Source organism: Mastomys coucha, unplaced genomic scaffold, assembly GCF_008632895.1.
Source record: "Mastomys coucha isolate ucsf_1 unplaced genomic scaffold, UCSF_Mcou_1 pScaffold20, whole genome shotgun sequence".
NCBI lineage: Eukaryota > Metazoa > Chordata > Mammalia > Rodentia > Muridae > Mastomys > Mastomys coucha.
In genome coordinates this window covers 114,300,632-114,317,890 of record NW_022196903.1, presented here as the reverse complement: position 1 = coordinate 114,317,890, position 17,259 = coordinate 114,300,632, and the positions used below count along the sequence as shown (strand labels likewise).

Sequence of the window (17,259 nt, the reverse complement as noted above, 5' to 3'; positions counted from 1 at the left end):
GATGACCTAAGTTCTGTCATTGGGATTGAGATGTTGGAAGAAGAGAATTGATTCCTACAGGTTGTCTTTTGAGCTCTACACAAATAAATAAATAAATGATTAAAAAAATTTAAGACAGGGTTTCACTATATATAAATACATGTATAAGTATAATTTAAAATTTTTAAGACAGGGTTTCACTATATAGCCCTTAGGTATTCTAGGACTCAGTATGAATGGTCTTAAACTCACAGAGATCCACCTGCCTCTCTCCCAAGTGGGAGTGCTTGGAGTAAGTTAGGCAAGCACCTCCATGACTGACCTCTTAGGTTAAAAACCAAAACAATATTTATTTATTCGTACAAGTGGGGTGGTCAGATGGCAATCTATAGCAATTGGTTCATTCTCTCCTTCTACCATGTAGATCCCAGAGACAGAACTTAGGTCATCAGGCTTGGAGGCAGGCCCCTTTACCCACTGAGCTGTCTTGCCTGCCCACCTCCACACAATTTTACTAGGATTTCAACAGCTTAAAAAGAATGAAATAATTAGCCCAACTTGTATCTTCAGGGTTGTATTCTGCCAGTGGGGCAGGCTATTTTACTAAACATCTGGTTCAGAGGCAGTGCACACACTGCCCTTCTTCATGGACACAGGGCTCGTTCCAACCCGAACACTCAGGTGGTAGGAACTTTGTCCCCTCCTCTGCCATTGACCACATCAGCAGGGCACAGACCTAAGCTCACTGTAAGGGCTTCTCACACCACAGCCCCTGAACTCCAGCACACACTTTGCTATTCTGTATTTCTTTTCTAGCTGCTTATGATTGCTGCCTACTTGTTACATGTTGTAAACGGACTGTGAGGGAGTGGGAGATTACAGTGGACAGGATGGACACTTTGGAAAACCGGGCTCCATTTATTTATTTTTGGAGGTCTCAGGGACAGAAGCCACGGCAATTCATATTCTATGTGATTACTGTACCACTGAGTTACAGCCCAAAGCTCTGGCTTTTCTCAGACAGGATCTCGGAATGCACACCACTCTGACCTGGGACTTGCAATCCTCCTGCCTCTGCCTCCCAGCTATAGGCATCGTTGTGGAGCAGCCTTCTTAACTTTGGCTAAATCGGTGAGCTGTAGGTTCTTCCTTCCTTGTGGAGACGAACGTTTGCCAGGATTCCACACAGTCTTGCTTTGATGTTAAAATGACACTGCAAGCACAGAAGCTAAGGTTTGAAATTCTCTCTCCTCCTATTTCCTCTCCTCACTTCTTCTCCTCTCCTCTCCTCCCCTCCCTTCCCCTTCTCTCCCCACCCTTGCTTCCTTTTCTCTTTTTCTTTTCTCTCCCTTTCCCTCTCTCTTGCCGGAGATCAAACCTAGGACTTCAAGCGAGCTAAAGTTCACTCTACCACAGGGCCCCCAGTCTGTCATCATCTTTTATTGACACGAAGTAGATTTGTGAACAATGGGAGACAGCATTTGTCACAGTTCGCTTTTGGTCTCTGTGACAAAACATCATGACCAAAAGCAACTTTGAGGACCGTGTTTATCTCAGCTTCTAGATGTGGCCCGCCATGAAGGGAAGCCAAACCACGAACTCAAAACCAGCCAGGAACCTGGCGGCAGGAGCTGATGCAGAGGCTATGGAGGGGTGCTGCTTACTGGCCTGCTCCCCTCATGTTGCTCAGCCTGCTTTCTTAGAGAACTCAGGACCACCTGCCCATGGGTGGCACTGCCCACAGTTGGCTGGGCCCTGTTATATCAATTGTTAACCAAGAAAATGCCTCACAAAAATCCCTCCCCCCACCCCCAGCATGGTGCTGTACTGCAGGATTATGAGGGTGGTCACTAGAGTCAGGCCTCTCTGTCTGTGCTCTTGTACAGATTAGCTTCTTCATGCTTTTTCCTCCCTCAGGAGGAATAACAGTATGAATAGAAATAGCGCCCTTCATGGCATTGGTGCACGGTTGGCATGAGAAGAGGCACATCAACCTCTCCCAACAGTACTGATACACTGTGTTTAGTCAGTTTCTCCCAGTTATGAGGAACATCCCTGACTTAAAACAGTTTAAGGGAGGAATTCTTTTTATTCATGATGTCCATCTTTGGTTCCTGGCTCTGTTGACCTGGGGCCCCTGCTTGCAGGAAGAGCAGCAGGGCAGGAGGAACCCGTGGACCTCATGGTGGGTAGGGAGCAGAAAGACAGTCAGGAAGAGACTGGGGGACAAGATAACTCCTAATGACCTACTTCAGCCAGTTAGGCCCCGCCTCCTAAAGTTTCCAGCACCTCCCAAAATAGCCTGCCAGCTGGGGGCCCAGCATCTAATGCGTGAGCCTTTCTGAAGGACACTGCATATCCAAACCATAACAGTTAATAAACACTAGCAGGAGCAGCTGCTGGATACTAGGGAAAGAGAGGATGACATTTAGGGGCAGAAAACACAGAAAATTAGGGTCACAGGGGGCACAAGGTAGAAATGGGAGTTCTTAGATGTCAGTAGTTACAATTAGTCCATGGGGGGGAGGGGCGCGGTTCCTAGCTGATCAGACTTTCTCGGTGTCTATGGACAATAGTTGGAAGATGGTTTGTCTGGCTGCAAGAGGAATTCTCAGGAAAAACATCCTGAATATCTTACAGTTTGGAAGCCGAGGAGCACAAGCTGAACATTTCTGAAATAAAGTAGAAGGCCGGTGAATTTGATCCCCAGAACCCGCGGCAGGAGAGAACTGATTCCTAAAAGTTGTACTCTGACCTTCACACGCGCCCTGCAGTGCCACACAACTATCTATGCAAAACGAGTGGAATTGGTCTGAACCAGTCTAGCTTCCTGGAGTAAGGGAGAGAAGACCACGCCTTTAGGGATGTTTGTAGGTCTTCAGCTAGGCATGGAGGGTGACTGAAAAAAAAAAAAAAAGAAAAGAAAAAGAAAAAGAAAAAAAAAGTAAGGGGACCCCTGCATAGTTGAGTGGTGTGCTGTACAGACTTCGGCCAGGAACAAACTATTCAGCCCGTGGGATTTGTTGATGAAGACCGGAATCCTGCACAGTCCAGCAGGCCAGCGAAGAATCAACTGAAACTTCATCAGAGTCTGTGAGCGCAGCCTTAAGGAGGATGGATGGTCTATACACCCAGGTAGGACCTTGAAAGAATAGTCAATCTGTCTCCCTGTAATGTCTGTTACAGAAGTGGTGTTAGGAAGTCTATCCGCTTTCAACGACAGTTCTTTAAGATGCCCGGAATTGAAGAGATTAATAATCAATTGAAAGAAATGAGGACATAAAAGAAAGATTTTCTAGAAGTCAAGTGTGGTCTAACAGCCTCATGGGATTGAAAAAGAAAACTGAGTCAGGGAGTTGGAGTTATCCACTCAAAGTCAAATAGATACATAGATTCAATGCTCAGAAGTTTTTTATAGCTATTATCCGGAAAATCGGAGACTTCCCTACTTTGTCTCATCTGGATGAGATCAGGAAGAAAATTCTAGCTTTGTTTTTGTGACAGCTGCTAAGGGCAATGAACAAGTCCCCTTTAAGGGCGTCCTCCCGTCCCGGGTCTGGCCGGCTTTGATATGCCCCTGGTGTTATCCCGTTGGCCCTTTTGTGTAGCTTCTCGCCCCTTCCAAGATTCCCAGCCAATCACCTCGCTCCTCTCCTACACCGTTGGGCTTTCAGGAATGTACCATATGGTCCATGCCGAGGGGGGGGGAGAGCAAGGGGGCGGGACTGGAGGCTATGCATTTCTTTACCTTCCTCTTGCAATCCGTGAGATTTCGATAGGCCAGATCCTGGAGGTGACAACTGGGACTCTGAGAATGAGGAGCAGGCGTGAGCTGCGGGAGCACTGAGCACGCGCTCCCCCGTTGGGGTCGGTAGTCCAGCCTGGAGAGCCGCAGCCCCCGCCTTCCCATGTGCTGGCCCCGCCCTGGCGGCGCCGCTCCTGCCGCCGCTGCTGCTGCTGCCGCCGCGCCGGACGCTGCGGGCTAGCGTGAGGGGGCTGCGGCTGCGTGTCCCGGCGCGCGGCTGGGTGGCCCCGCCGGCCACGAGGATACAGCAGCATGGAGCAGAGGTGAGCGACGTGCTCCTGGGGAGCAGCCACATCCTGCCCACGCTGCGCCTCAGTGTGCCCGGGGGTCGGCGGCTGGCCCACGGGCGGCTTTGGCGCGGGTGGCCGCGGCGCCCCGATGCGTGGCTGGACACGTCCCACCCGGGCAGCCCCAGGGTTCCAGCCTGCCCGGTGCGTCGTGCCTCCCTCTGGCGGACGCGTGCGTCCGGAGCGCTGGTGAAGCTGCGGCTCAGGCGAGGAAGCCCCTCTGCGCTTCCCGCTCTGCCGGGCCCGTGTTTGGGTCCCTGACCTCCAGGAGTCGGGTGCTAGGTCAGGTCGCGCGCCCTGGGAGAACTCAAAGAGAGCTATCCCGCTAGTAGGAATGGGACTGAGCGGCTTGGACTGGGTGTGCCCAAGGAGGCTTTTGTAGGGTCGAAGACAACAGCCTGGGGAGTGGGACTGTGCTCCCCATGTCCCTAGTCTGGAGCCCAGCAGGCGCAGTGTGTAGGTTGCTGAGGACGTTATGGCAGGTGGCCATGAGAGAGAACTCTTGACATTTCCGTCTGGTGGTAGACTGAGTGGGGTACAGGCAGCCACAGAGGCCTCTTATCTCGTCGCCGCCCCCTTCCCTAACTGCCTTACAAAGTGACAACACTGTTGGAGGTCCCCATGGCACACTAGACATCACTAGCTTAAGAATAACCTTGGAGAGCCCTACCCAGATATGGGCTTGTCTGGTGTTTTCAGACAGCCGGCGCGATGGCCGATTGCAGGTTTCTGGCGTCTCTGCTTGGCAGGCATCGTATCATCCAGCTCTTTCACAATTGTTGCTGGGAAGAAGGGGTCCTTCAGGAGCCTCGGCGCAATTGGGAGCGTGGGTCAGCCTTGTATCTTGGCTGATTTCCCCGCCCCGCCCCCCGTCCGCCCCCCCCCCGCTGGAGATAGAAAGTTATTTCCAAGAATACACACCACATCCGTATTGCTTTGATTTTGGTGCTTAACTAAGGCATTAATTATGGCTTGTGTGAGACGGATTAATGCAGAGCAATGGAGATCATTACAGATAGTGGGTTTTTTCTTGTTTGTTTTGTTTATTTAAAGCGTAATGGATGGAGAGAGTAGCATTTATTTAAATACCAGGACATCTGTGTGTGTTTGACATAGTCGTTTAGGTGGATGGTGAGAGAGAGTGAGGTTTTATGATGAGAAAGACATCCTACAGATTGCTCTTGCTGGCAGGAGTAAGTTCACTCAGGACCCAGCCACAAAGGATGCTGTTCATTGCGGCTGCCTTCTGTGAGCACGTCTCCCAAGGGCCTTGAAGGAGGATATCATAAATTCCGTATTTGATTGCCACATGCATTCAAGTCAGTTATTTTAGCCTGCCAGTGAGCTTTTCTTATGCTCGAGGTTGTAAAAGTCTTAGACTGCCTTTTAGTGGTGTGCTAATAGCGCGTGTTGATTTCAGAATTATAACTTTAAGACAGTTTGGTTGGTTCTGCAAAGAGTTGTTGAGAACTTGGACCTGGTTCTTCAGCTAGAGCGCTAACTTTTGAAAAGTCTGAAACTTGACTGCCAACTGGTTGGAGCTTTCACCCTACCAGGATGTTTGTATCCTGTGGTTTCTAGGGGTGGGAATGGGCTTTGGAAACAATGTAGGAAAAGTGCTTTGCACGGTGCTTCCCACATAGTAGGTGTTCAGTTTATATATATATACATACATATATATGTATATATACGCATGCATATATATGCATATATGTGTGTGTATATATATATACATATATATATATATAAAATATGTTTCTTTTGTCTTTGATTGGAAGACCTGGGTGGGGGATGAAGTGGGTCTCTTGTGCCCCCCAACTAGGAGATCAGCTCTCCCCCCTCCCACTTTTTAGCTTTCTAGACATTTTGATAAGAGGCTATAAGTGAAACACTTCTGGATTGGAAGAAATTAAACAAGGAAAATTGAAGTTTTCCATCTGTCTCATGCATTTTCTTGGTTTTGTTTGTTTTTGATTTGTTTTTTTTTTTTTTTAAGACAAGTTTTCTTTGTGTAGCCCTGCCTGTCCTAGAACCTACTCCGGAGATCAAGCTGACCTCGAACTCAAGGAGATCCACTCACCTCTGCCTCCCAAGTGCTGGGATTAAAGGCTTGTGCCGCCACTTCCTGACTTGTTGTGTTAGAGACAGGATTTCTTTATTTGTATTCCAGTCTGGCCTGAACTTGCTAAGTTACCTAGACTGGCTCTTTTTTTTTTTTTTTTTTTTGACATAAGGTCTTGTATATTTTGGGCTAACCTTGGACTCCCTATATAGCCAGGATGGCCAACCTGATCATGCTTTGTGGCAGGTGAGCTCCTGATCCTCCTGTGTCTACTTCATGAGTGCAGAGATTGCAGGTGTGACCAGTCTATGTTGCACTTTTTATATTCATTTTTACTTAAAGGGGTGTGTGTGTGTCTGTGTGTGTCCACGTGTGCCGCTGCCCTTGGGGGCCAGAAGGGGTCTTCTGACTTCTGGAGCTGGAGCTACAGGTGGTCGTGAGCTGTCTGACACAGGTGCTGGGGAGCTCACATCAGTCTCCTGGAAGAACAGTCAGTGCTCTTAGCCGCCCAGGCATCTCTCCAGATCTAGGGTTGCACCGTGAAAGATAGGATGGCACCTGTGCTAGAGGAGATCCTGATGCTCATTAGGAGAGCTGACCCTTTCTTGGATCTGTTGATTACTCTTAGAGGTGAGGATTTTACTCCCTGGATTGACGTGTCCAAGTGGAACTAGAATCCTGACTTAATTTTTCCAGGCATTGACATCTGAGAAGTGGCCGGGATGGCTGAAGCTGGACCAGCAGGCAGGAATAGCCACTTAGCTTTCGTGGACTCTGCTCTGGGCTCGGCAAAGAGCCACCGTTTGCCTCCTCCCTTCTCGCAACTGGTTGTACGAGCAGATTAAAAGGCTATCAGAGCTAATGTACTTGGAAAAATAAGAACCATCATTGGTTTGTTTATGTTGCGCGATAGTGGGTGTGACATTTTTACAGAATCAGACTCTGGATTCAGTTACTGTTATTTTCTTTGACAAGATGAACTTTCTTTTCTTCACGGATTGATTCTCTCTGGAGACAGGTGCCTGGGCCTCCCTCAGCTGGGCAAGCGCTCACCACTGAGCCATCCCCCCAGCCCCATGACCTAGGTTCTTACTTGCCTGTAGTGCCGTTAAATTGTATAGTACAGTGTTTTCCCAATTTATAGAAGAGGAGACGGAAGTGATGTGATTGGCTCTGAGTTCACATGCACTGATCCTTGTATTGGATTTTTTCATCTTGTATTCCATTGATACCTTTGGAGGAAACCACTGGTCCACACCCCTCTTGTTCTCGTGCTGAAGGGTTTTGTACTTTTCCAAGTGCTGGCCAGCAATGGCGCCGTTCTTTGATTGCCAGTCAGTGCCTCAGTGCCTGGGCTAGGTGCACATCGTCTGTTCTCCCCTCATAGGAGTGTTTCACTTAGTCTAGCCATTAACCCTGTTTCATACATGACAGAGTAGGGCATGGTGAGTTCCCAGGGCAAGGGCGTGGCAGAAAGCCCTTGGCGGAAAGCAAGGCTGGAGTCAGACCTAGGGTCGTACTCTGGGGACTTAATGGGCAGGGGTTTGGCATCCTGACACCTGTTATTCTCTCTGCCCCTCCCCCAGCCCCCTGCAGTGGACAGTCGTTACTTTGGGGGGAAAAAAAACAACTGAAAAAATTTTACATTTGGAGAGTGTGAATAATTAAATAGATTAATAAAACCAGACAGGACAGTTAGAACCAGAGAGAATGGAAGTGGCTCAGGGACTGGGGAAGTGATTCCCCGACCTGCAGCCTGTCCTTAGTGCTCAGGCTTGTCGGTGTTGTTTGTTTTGTTTTTGTTTTTTCGAGACAGGGTTTCTCTGTGTAGCCCTGGCTGTCCTGGAACTCACTGTAGACCAGGCTGGCCTTGAATTTAGAGATCCTGCCTGCCTGTGCCTTGCAAGCGCGGGACCAGAGGTGTGCGCCACTGCTCCCGGCTAGTGTCCAGGCTTTTTCTGTGGCGGCCTGGCGCCTTTGCTGAGGTCTGAGGAAGGCAGGTGCTGCCTTCCTGCTCGACCTGCTTCTTTCTCAGTGCTTAGCATCCAAAGAGAGTAGAGCACATTCTGGGAGTTATGTGGGAATTAGAGGGGACCTAGATTCACCTAGTGGATTTCCCATCCAGTCAGTCCTTCTCTCCATTTGTGGCTCCATCTCTCAGAGTCCTCTGCCACCTAGATGCTTGGACACACCATTGGGCAGGATGACGTTACTGTCCGGGTGAGGCTCAGTCATGTTTTCTTAAGGGTGGTTCAGCTGTCTGGAGGCATGCAGAGGCAACTGTTCAAGGCAGGAAAGCAGTATTCACAAGCCTTGAGTGACTTTTCTTCATTGGCTGCTTAGACTTGCACAAGAAGACAGGAAACTGCTGCATCTTAAAAAAAAAAAAAATGAAAGGAGGGATCACCAGGGGAAAGGTGGGAGGAGGGGGACTGTGGGAGGGATCACCAGGGGAAAGATGGGAGGAGGGGGACTGTGGATGGGATCACCAGGGGAAAGATGGGAGGAGGGGGACTGTGGATGGGATCACCAGGGGAAAGATGGGAGGAGGGGGACTGTGGGAGGGATCACCAGGGGAAAGATGGGAGGAGGGGGACTGTGGATGGGATCACCAGGGGAAAGATGGGAGGAGGGGGACTTCTCCTTAGTGAAAGGGGGGAGGATTGAAGTTTCTGCTGAGCAGTAGAGCCTGCCCCCCAGCATCTGTCAAACACTGCTTCCCTCTGTAGTGTCTGCCTGCCTCTTTGGTTGAGACTGGCTGTGAAGTTGAGGAGAGGGGATAATGGCCAGCAGAGGGGGCTTTCTGCACCGGGAGGGTCTGCTGGTGCGGTTACATTATAGATGTGCTGAAAGGCTCATTCTGGTGAACTCTGGGAAGGGGACAATGTAGCCGCTGGCTAACCAGTCACTGCCATTGACCTTCCTTACAGCTTTAAATGCTTGTGGCTGTGGGTGTGGCCCCAAGGTAGGACCCTTGACCCCAACACCATGTAAACTGACAGAGCTCTGTTTTGTTTGGTCTAGCCTGCCCCCTCTTTCTTGCCTCTGTCTCTGGAGCCTGGGAAGACTCTCCACCTTGGGAGCCTGGGGAGGAGAGGGAGAGGGGAGAGCACCACCCCCTTCCCTAGCTGCCCTATGATTGGGGGTTTCAGCGTTCTGGAATAGACGAGAGACTCCGAGAGCAGCCTGCTAGAGCTATCGGGCTCATAACAGTCCTGACACAGGATCATGGTGGCGGACCCTGGAGAGCCCTGACTGACCCCCTGAGTGGGCACTCTGTTGTGAGTGCTCTGCAGACTGCCAGCCTAGGCCAGCCGATTGGGGCAGGTTGTGTTGTTATCATCGGTCTTTCAACTAAGAGGGTGGTGGTCTCAAGATTCCCATGCAGGCCTTTGGCTCTGTGGCTGTAAGTCCTAAAGACCATAATCACACTTCTCCCTTCCCTTTATAGTAAGGGACTGAAACACCCTCAGGAGATGTGTGTGTGTGTGTGTGTGTGTGTGTGTGTGTGTGTGTTCCCATTTCTTCTAGGCAGTCTCACTCTGTCATTAGCTACGTAGACAGAGTTGGCCTTGAACTCAGAGATCCTCCTGCCTCTGCCTTCCATTCTGGGATTAAAGGTGTGTCCCAGGATGCCTGGACTGATTTCTTCTCAGTGTTCCATTCCATTTTTGGAGCATCTGGAGGCCTGACATAGCCTGTGCGCATCTCAAAGGGCAGCGTAGGGCAGTAGGAAGGTCTTCCAGGGTCATGGAGCTGTGCTGTGGGGTTGAGTACAGCCCTGTCCGTCCACATCTCTTCCTTCCTCTACTTTTTGACTTAGTTGAGTTTCTCTCTCCTAAATTTTCTATTACTTTGTGTATATGTATATAGTGGCTAGTGGTGTACTGTGTGCTGTGTGTATGTGTGTATATGTGTCCATGTGTCCATGTGTCATGGCCCATGAGTGAAGGTAAGAGGCAGTTGAAGGTAAAAAAGGTCAGGGAGTTGGTTTTTTTCTTTTCACTATGGATCCCAGTGATCAAATTTGTGACCGGGCTTCTGCAACAAGCACTTTTACCCAGTGAGCCATCTCCCTGGCTCTGCCATGGGTTTTTCAAGGCTGAAGCCCAAATCAGTTGTCGTTGTCTTGGTCTCTTTATGGATAAGAGAGTCTGGGGAAGCCACCACTGCGTATGATTAATTGGCAAGTGAGCTTTTAGAGCGGAGCCTTTTACCCCGTTAGGTCCGGACCAGCTGGGCTCATTTATTTCCCCGTGAAAATGGAAAAAGGAAGTATTTAACCCAAGACTTGAATTCTGTCCAGTCATTTCCAACACAGATAGGGCTATTCTCAAAACCAGTCTTGCAGAGGTAGGGGCGGCAGTCAACTTTGTCTTTGGTATTTGCCTGTGAACAAGTGGGCGTGATGGGTCAGTGATAGGAGAGGAGCCACTGTAGATGCTTCTTCCCAAGTGACCATATTCTGTCCGGGTCAAGATCTACCCACTATTCTTCCATCCCCCATCTACAGTAAGGGCGCCTCACTGTTCCAGAAAAGCCACCTCCATAAACGCAGTAAGTTGTATAAGATGAACCTATAATTACCTTCATATGAGACGAACCATTGAGGGAGCAAACGAAGAGGGACTGAGGAGGAAATAGTGGTAAATTGAGTCAAGCCCTGAGGACTCACCGAACACTGTGTGCCCAGCCTTCCTAGAGAAGGTGGAATAAGGAGAGCGCTCCTGGCCCCATCACACTCAGGGCGCCCAAGAGGAGCAGGGAAAGTCCCTGAGGGCTTCAGGTGGTGACACACTCATCCTTGACGTGTTTATTGAAGAACTTCCCCAGAGACTGCAGGAAGTCACTGTATTTGTAGGTGGTGAGGCAACCTAAGAGCAGTAAGCCGTGCCGTATGGTGATCCGTGATTTAATTGGTCAGGAGCGCTGAACTTGGTACTGGGTCATACACTGCTGGTGACTTGTCTCTTACACATGACGGTGAGACTTTCTAGGCTTTACCTACCCCCTGAGGGTGTGGCTGGGATATTTGTATTTTGCCCACAGGGTTGGGTTTTGTAGCTCTTCCCTAAGGACCGTGGTTGCAGGAAGGGCTGGGCCACCTCCACTTCCTGCACACTGCCTTTGGACCCATCACCACTGGGGATCGGCCGGCTGGTGTTCTTGTCCTTGCCCAGCCACTGCTCGCCAGGAAGAGAGACAGGTACCCTAGTGGCCGAGCAGGCCTTCCTTGGGGACATGCTGCCGGCCACGCCCTCTCCCAGGTGTTCTGACCGTCCTGGTCACGAGGGCCTCGGCTGGTCACTTTTGGGTTTAGAACTGTGTTAGAACTTCCAGGGCTTCTTTGCAGCCACGACAGCCGCAGCACCGTTCCAGCTCTGACTCGGAGCCTGGGTGGAGCCGTGTGGTGCCGTTTCAGGCTCTCCCAAGCCCCCACCTTCTGCTCATCTTTCGAGGTCACTAGCTATATTTGGATGCTGATGAAGGCTCACTTGGACCTCTTACTGCTGAGTGTACTCAGTGGAATACAGTTTTGCTTGTGTTTAGTCTTGTATTTTCAAAGATCTTTGGGTCGCTTTAGGTCCTCTCCAACGGAAATTTGCTTTTATATCCTGGAAACAAGTCAAGCACCTCTGATCCCATTTGGTGAGCATGTTCCGTTCATACTGCTTAGGAAGAATTCTCTGTGAACAGAGATTCCAGAGAAGTGTTCGTGGGCTTAAAAGTGAAGGTAATAAGATGGTGCCTGTCTATACTTCTTGGCTTAAGTGGGCTTCATTGCAATAAAGGAATTTTATGACATAATTCCTTCTCTAAGGTGACATTTTGTCTCTGTATGTAATTTTCAAGCATTCTGATCTTCCACCGTTGGTACAAATGACGACCTATCTCTGTTCTGGTTTTGACTTTTGAAACAGGGTCTTGCTGTGTGGCCAGGCTGGCCTTGAACTCAGCTTCCAGAGGCCTAGGATTACAGTGTGAGCCACCTCTCCTACTTGTCTGTCACTTTTACTTGCCTTTACCTCTTTATTCTATGACTCTATGTAGCCTCAGACACACAGAGGCCCCTGGACTTAGCCTCTGTAGCTTTCCTGGCTTGCTGGTGAGGCAGAGCTAGGTGCTGTCATGGACTGTCAGTCAGGGTGTATGCTGTGTTGGCAGGGGCTGGCTGGCCTGCCTTGTGCTCATGCACTATTCATTGGCACACCAGAAGCTGTCTGTACCGGCTTCTCTGACGGTGCTCACGCAGGCCACACACAGTTGCCTGCCTTTTCTGTTTCCAGGTTATTTTGCAAGCTCTAGTGGGCTCTAAACACTTGAGCATATGCAACAGGCAGGGCAATCAGAGTAGCATAGACTGGTCCCCCATAGTAAGGGAGACCAAAAGATTTGGCTGAAAAAAAAAATGTTAGGCTGTGGGTTGGAAAGGAACCCATCTCCTGGTATCTGTTTAGAAGTGGCCTTTATGTTATGATCTTTTTTCTCCTTCTACTGATAATACATAGCTATGTGATGCCTACTGAGTAGGTTGGGAAGAAAGGTTTGAAGAAGGTAGGTGACTTGCCTGAGGGCTCTCAGCATATACACAGTGGTTCTTCTCACTCAGGAGTAGAGGTGCCAGCTGACGTGGTGGTTAAGAGCATGCCTTCTGGAACCAGACTGGAGTACGTGACCTCATGTGTGTTCTGTAGCCTCCCTGGGCTCAGTCTCCTTGTCAGGATCATTGGGGTAGTAAGGTGGCGTGCCCAAGAATCCTGCTTTGAGGTTACAGGCAGACAAAATTCTACCAGGTACTTGGTGGGCACACAGTGGTCTTCTTGCCTGTGCCTCTGAAACTTGGAGTGTAGGCCTGGGGGCTCTGGGTTTCCTCTCGGGTAGGGAACAGCAAGTGTGTGTTCAGGCTGTGCAGTGAACAGGAACAGGTTTTTGAGCAGGATCTTGGGTAGGAAACTTATTTGAGCATTGTCGGCTGTAAGGAGGAGCTCACCTATCCCAGGCCCTCTCTGACTGTCCCTTCCAAGGTTGACTCCTACCTGCTTCTGCTAATTGCCTCCCACTCCTGCTCGCTCTCTGATTACTGTCTGCCTCATTCCCTTCCACTCAGCATTCTCTCTCCTACTAGTAATGCTTTAAACTTCCTGGAATGATATATTCATTAACTTACAGATCGTACCTCTTGGCCTGCTTCACTGTACTGGATTTTGTGTGTGTATGTGTATGTGAGTGTATGAGAGTGTATGTGTGAGTCTGTACATACGTGTGAGTGTGTATATGTGAGTGTGTGTATATGTGTATTAGAGTGTTGGATATGAGTGTATGTGTCTGTATTTGTGTGTGAGTTGAGTGTATATGTTGAGTGTGTGTGTGTGTGTGTGTGTGTGTGTATCTGGGAGAGAGTGTGTGTGTGTGTGTCTGTGTCTGTGTGTGTAATGGTATGGGCCATTGATTGGGGAAAACAAGGGTCATTACAGATATATCCCTGGGATAATCAGCTTGTTGCCAGTGTTGATTTAGGTTTTACAGACATGGTCAGTTCTGTGTCTTATGAACTTCACAGATCAGGTCGTAGAAATACCGCATGCATGTAAGGACACCAGCACATGAAGGAGAGATGCCTCCGGTTTGAACCTGGTCCACACTGACCCCCAGCTTATAAAGGAGGTGTGATTCCTATGACCCCCAGCCTATAAAGGAGGTGTGATTCCTATGCATCCTAGGTCATTGATAAGATTATTTAGGCAAGAAGAGGGTACCCTCCCTCTTTTAAATCTTCAGTCTTGTTTATAGAAATGTTTGCAGCTGGGCGCACGCCTTTAATCCCGGCACTTGGGAGGCAGAGGCAAGCGGATTTCTGAGTTGGAGGTTAGGCTGGTCTACAGAGTGAGTTCCAGGACAGCCAGGGCTACACAGAAACCCTCTCTTGAAAAAAACAAAAAACCAAAAAAACAAAACAAAAAAAAGAAATGTTTGCTCATATAGTAATTTCAGCCTTTTTCACACTTTATTTTTTTTTTATTTTTATTTTTTAAAAGAATTTTGCACACTGTTTTGACCATAATCACCCCTACCTCAATTTCCCTCATATTCCTATCCACTTCCCTTTCCACCCAACCATGTCTCCCCCTCCCACCCCCACATCAAGAACATCTGTACTGCACCATCTTCTCCCAGGGCTCAGGGCTCATTGCTGAAGAAGGGCGGAAAGAGTGTAAGAGCCAGAGGCTGTGAAGGAATACTAGGAAACTGTCCTCCGGATACAGCAGGGCAGCAGCCCTTCCAAGCCCACAGCAGTTTTGACAGTGTGCACAAGCTCCGTGGGAGCTTAAGCCAGATCAAGTCCCTCCCATAGCAAGGGGAGGTGGATGTGAAATCTCACCCCTAGCTCAGGAGCCACTGGCTAGGATAGCTCCTGGAAGGACAGTCAGCTTTAAGGAGTGTTGACTCTGGTAGGTTGACCATGCTCCAGAGTAAGGCCACATCACCAAGAATGGATGGGCGACACAGAGGAGGGAATGCGATGTAAAGCAGCGGCTTAGAGTTGAGAGCGAGACCAGGACGTCGTAGGCAGTGAGGGGCAGCCCTGCTTGCTGGGAGCTGAGCTCAGTACCTATGAGCCTGAACCACTGTGGTAGGCTCTGCCTGGGTGCTTGGAGGTGAGGAAGATGCGTTCCTCTCCCTGTGGAATCTTGGTGTAGCCAGGGAGACAGACACACAAATAGATGACTCCCTCACAGTGTGGTAAGAGCTGTGAGGATAGTAAATGTAGGGTGCTGTGGGAGCTGTGGAGAAGGAGCCAGGAATTCTTCCCAGAGCCTTGAAAGGCAGGCTAGTGGCCAGCTAAGAAGAGCTTTCTAGAAGATGAGAGCAGCTATGGGCATGCCCATGGAGCCAGTCTGTTCCCAGGGCCTGGGTTTGCCTCAGCACACTTTGTAGACGGTGAGTTTATGGAGGCAGGATTCGCACCAAGTAACAGCAAGGAAATCATGTTAAGAGTCAGGTGGGGGGAGAGATGGGAGAGCAAGATTGTTGTGGAAGGAGTCAGCACACGTTCTGAAGAGAGCATTTTCAGTCCTGTGAGCTGGGTGCTCTCTGATACAGCTCCTCAACTCTGTCTTTGTGTCCCTGTCTGACAGACTTTGTCTCTAGATAGAGAGGCAGCTACCCAGCAAAGAAAGCGCTTCTGTGTTGTCTTGGGAATACACTGGGCTTACTATAGGAATACGGGTCATCTCAAAACAGTGGCATCACTCTAGAGTGGGTAATGGCCTCCCAAAAGCTGTCTTGGTGAAGTCCCCGCCCTAGTCAACCTTCTGCCTCTGTGCTGAAGGGTTTTCCCACCACACGCAGCTGGGGCAGGACTACATGTCGCTGGGAGACCCCCACTGTCACAAGGGAGTGTTAATAGGCCCAGCTTTGTGATGGTCTCAGGATGACAGTAGCCTTGCCCATCCAAACCCAGAGACAACAGCTTTCCAGGGATATTGTGAAAGGCGCTGAATGTGATGCAGGGTAGGTCAGTGAGCTCAAGGCCAACTTGGTCTGGGGAGGGGGAGAGGGAGGGGGAGGGAGAAGGGGAGGGGGGGACAGAGAGGGGGGAAGGGGAAGGAGAGAGAGAAGGGGAGAGAGAGGGAGAGGGAGAGGGAAAGAGAGAGAGAGATCGTTCCAGGACAGCCACGGCCACACAGCAAGGGGAGAAAAAGACTGAATCCAGAAATGGGATGTTTAGCTGCAGGTCCTGGTGCAAGCATTGAGAGGCTGGCTAGCCGCCTGCAAAGGGGGAAGATATGGTACCTCTGTGTCTTCTGTACCTCTCTTTCCCATGCCTCATGAGAAACTCTGGGTCCGGTGCCCCGTGAGAGTTCAGAAGCCACTGGGTGGTTTTGTCTTATGTTCGAAAGTTTGTCGGGGAAGGTGTCGGGGAAGGTGTCGGCTATCGGATGTGAGAGTGAAATCAGGCAGGGGTGCTCTGACGCAGGCTGCAGGGCCCTTCACTCTCTGCTTCCTCCAGATGGGGCCATGCTCACCGCTCATGCAGGAGAGCTGCTCTAGCCGGCCTGCATGTTCTCCTGGATCCTGTAGTCCATGGTGTCCACAACAGTATCAACTTTTGCAGAGGGGCGGGGGCGGGGTGTAGAGGTCATGGGCTCTGTTTTTAGAGTTCACAGTTCACTTTGGAAGTCAATATAACATGAAAGTAGCCAGTGACCATCAGGAAGGATACAGAGTCAGGTCTAAGTTCGCGGGCAACCCGGCCTCAAAGGCAGCAGTTGCTGTTCGTCTGTTCCCTCGCTTACGTTACTTAGGCTTGCTTTGGATATATTTCTGACATGCCTGCTTCAGGGCTTTTGCACAGTCCCTCCTCTAGCAGAACACCCTTTCCCAAGGTACTGCAAACCCCAAACACCTAAAAACCCTAAAACCTCTCAGACCATCCAGGTCTTGAGGCTCTAGTCCTATCTCCTACAGGAGGCTGAAGCAGGGGGATTGTCTGAACTCACGAGGGGAAAAAAATAATCTTAGCATGGCTGGGTGTGGTAGCTCATGCCTTTAGGCAGCAGAGGTAGGCAGATCTCTGAGTTTGAGGCCCGCCTGGTCTACAGAGGTGAGTTCTAGGACAGCCTGGGCTACATAGAGGTCTAGGGAAAAACAAAACAAACAAAAACATATTTAGCATTTTCCCTTCCCTCCAGAGTCCCCCGTTATTTTCTCTAGAGTGCCTGCCATGGACTAGCGTGCCGGCTGTTTGTTTGTTTGAGACAAGATTTCTCTGTGTAGCCCTGCTTCTGCCTCCCGAATGCATGGGTTAAAGCTGTGTGCCACCACCAGCACCTGCCATTTGTTTGTTTGTTTTTGGTTATATCAAGGCAGGATTTTTCTGTGTAGCCCTGGTTGTCCTGGAACTCACTCTGTAGACCAGGCTGGCCTCGAACTCAGAGATCTGTCTGCCTCTGGGAGGCAGCTCCCAGCTGCTGGGATTAAAGGCGTGAGCCACCACTGCCCAGGGGAAGACGGAGTTTTAATCTGGACCCGGTTTAATCTGGATCTGGTGGGAGGGTCCGTCTTCAATCAATCTTTCTTTCTCTCTCTCTCTCTCTCTCTCTCTCTCTCTCTCTCTCTATCTA

At 49.9% G+C, this 17,259-nt stretch overlaps 1 protein-coding gene and 1 long non-coding RNA gene across 11 annotated transcripts in view; one reads left to right on the top strand and one right to left on the bottom strand.

Moving 5' to 3' along the window:
• Mical3 (microtubule associated monooxygenase, calponin and LIM domain containing 3) overlaps positions 1 to 17,259 on the top strand; it is a 201,824-nt gene that overhangs the window by 15,474 nt on the left and 169,091 nt on the right. Inside the window, exon 1 of one of the 10 annotated variants that reach the window (XM_031383257.1) lies at positions 3,090 to 3,114. The exons of 7 other annotated variants lie outside the window; for them this stretch is intronic. The gene's annotated coding sequence lies outside the window, so the exon portion shown is untranslated. Of the gene's footprint in view, positions 1 to 3,089; positions 3,115 to 3,918; positions 4,048 to 15,602; positions 15,647 to 17,259 lie in introns of those variants that run through there. 2 more of the 10 variants (XM_031383247.1, XM_031383256.1) reach the window with 2 other exon arrangements.
• On the bottom strand, positions 875 to 3,991 carry LOC116099525. Its single transcript, XR_004122287.1, has 2 exons — positions 3,728 to 3,991; positions 875 to 1,192 (listed from the first exon to the last, which is right to left on the bottom strand). It is a non-coding gene; the product is annotated as an uncharacterized LOC116099525 (long non-coding RNA).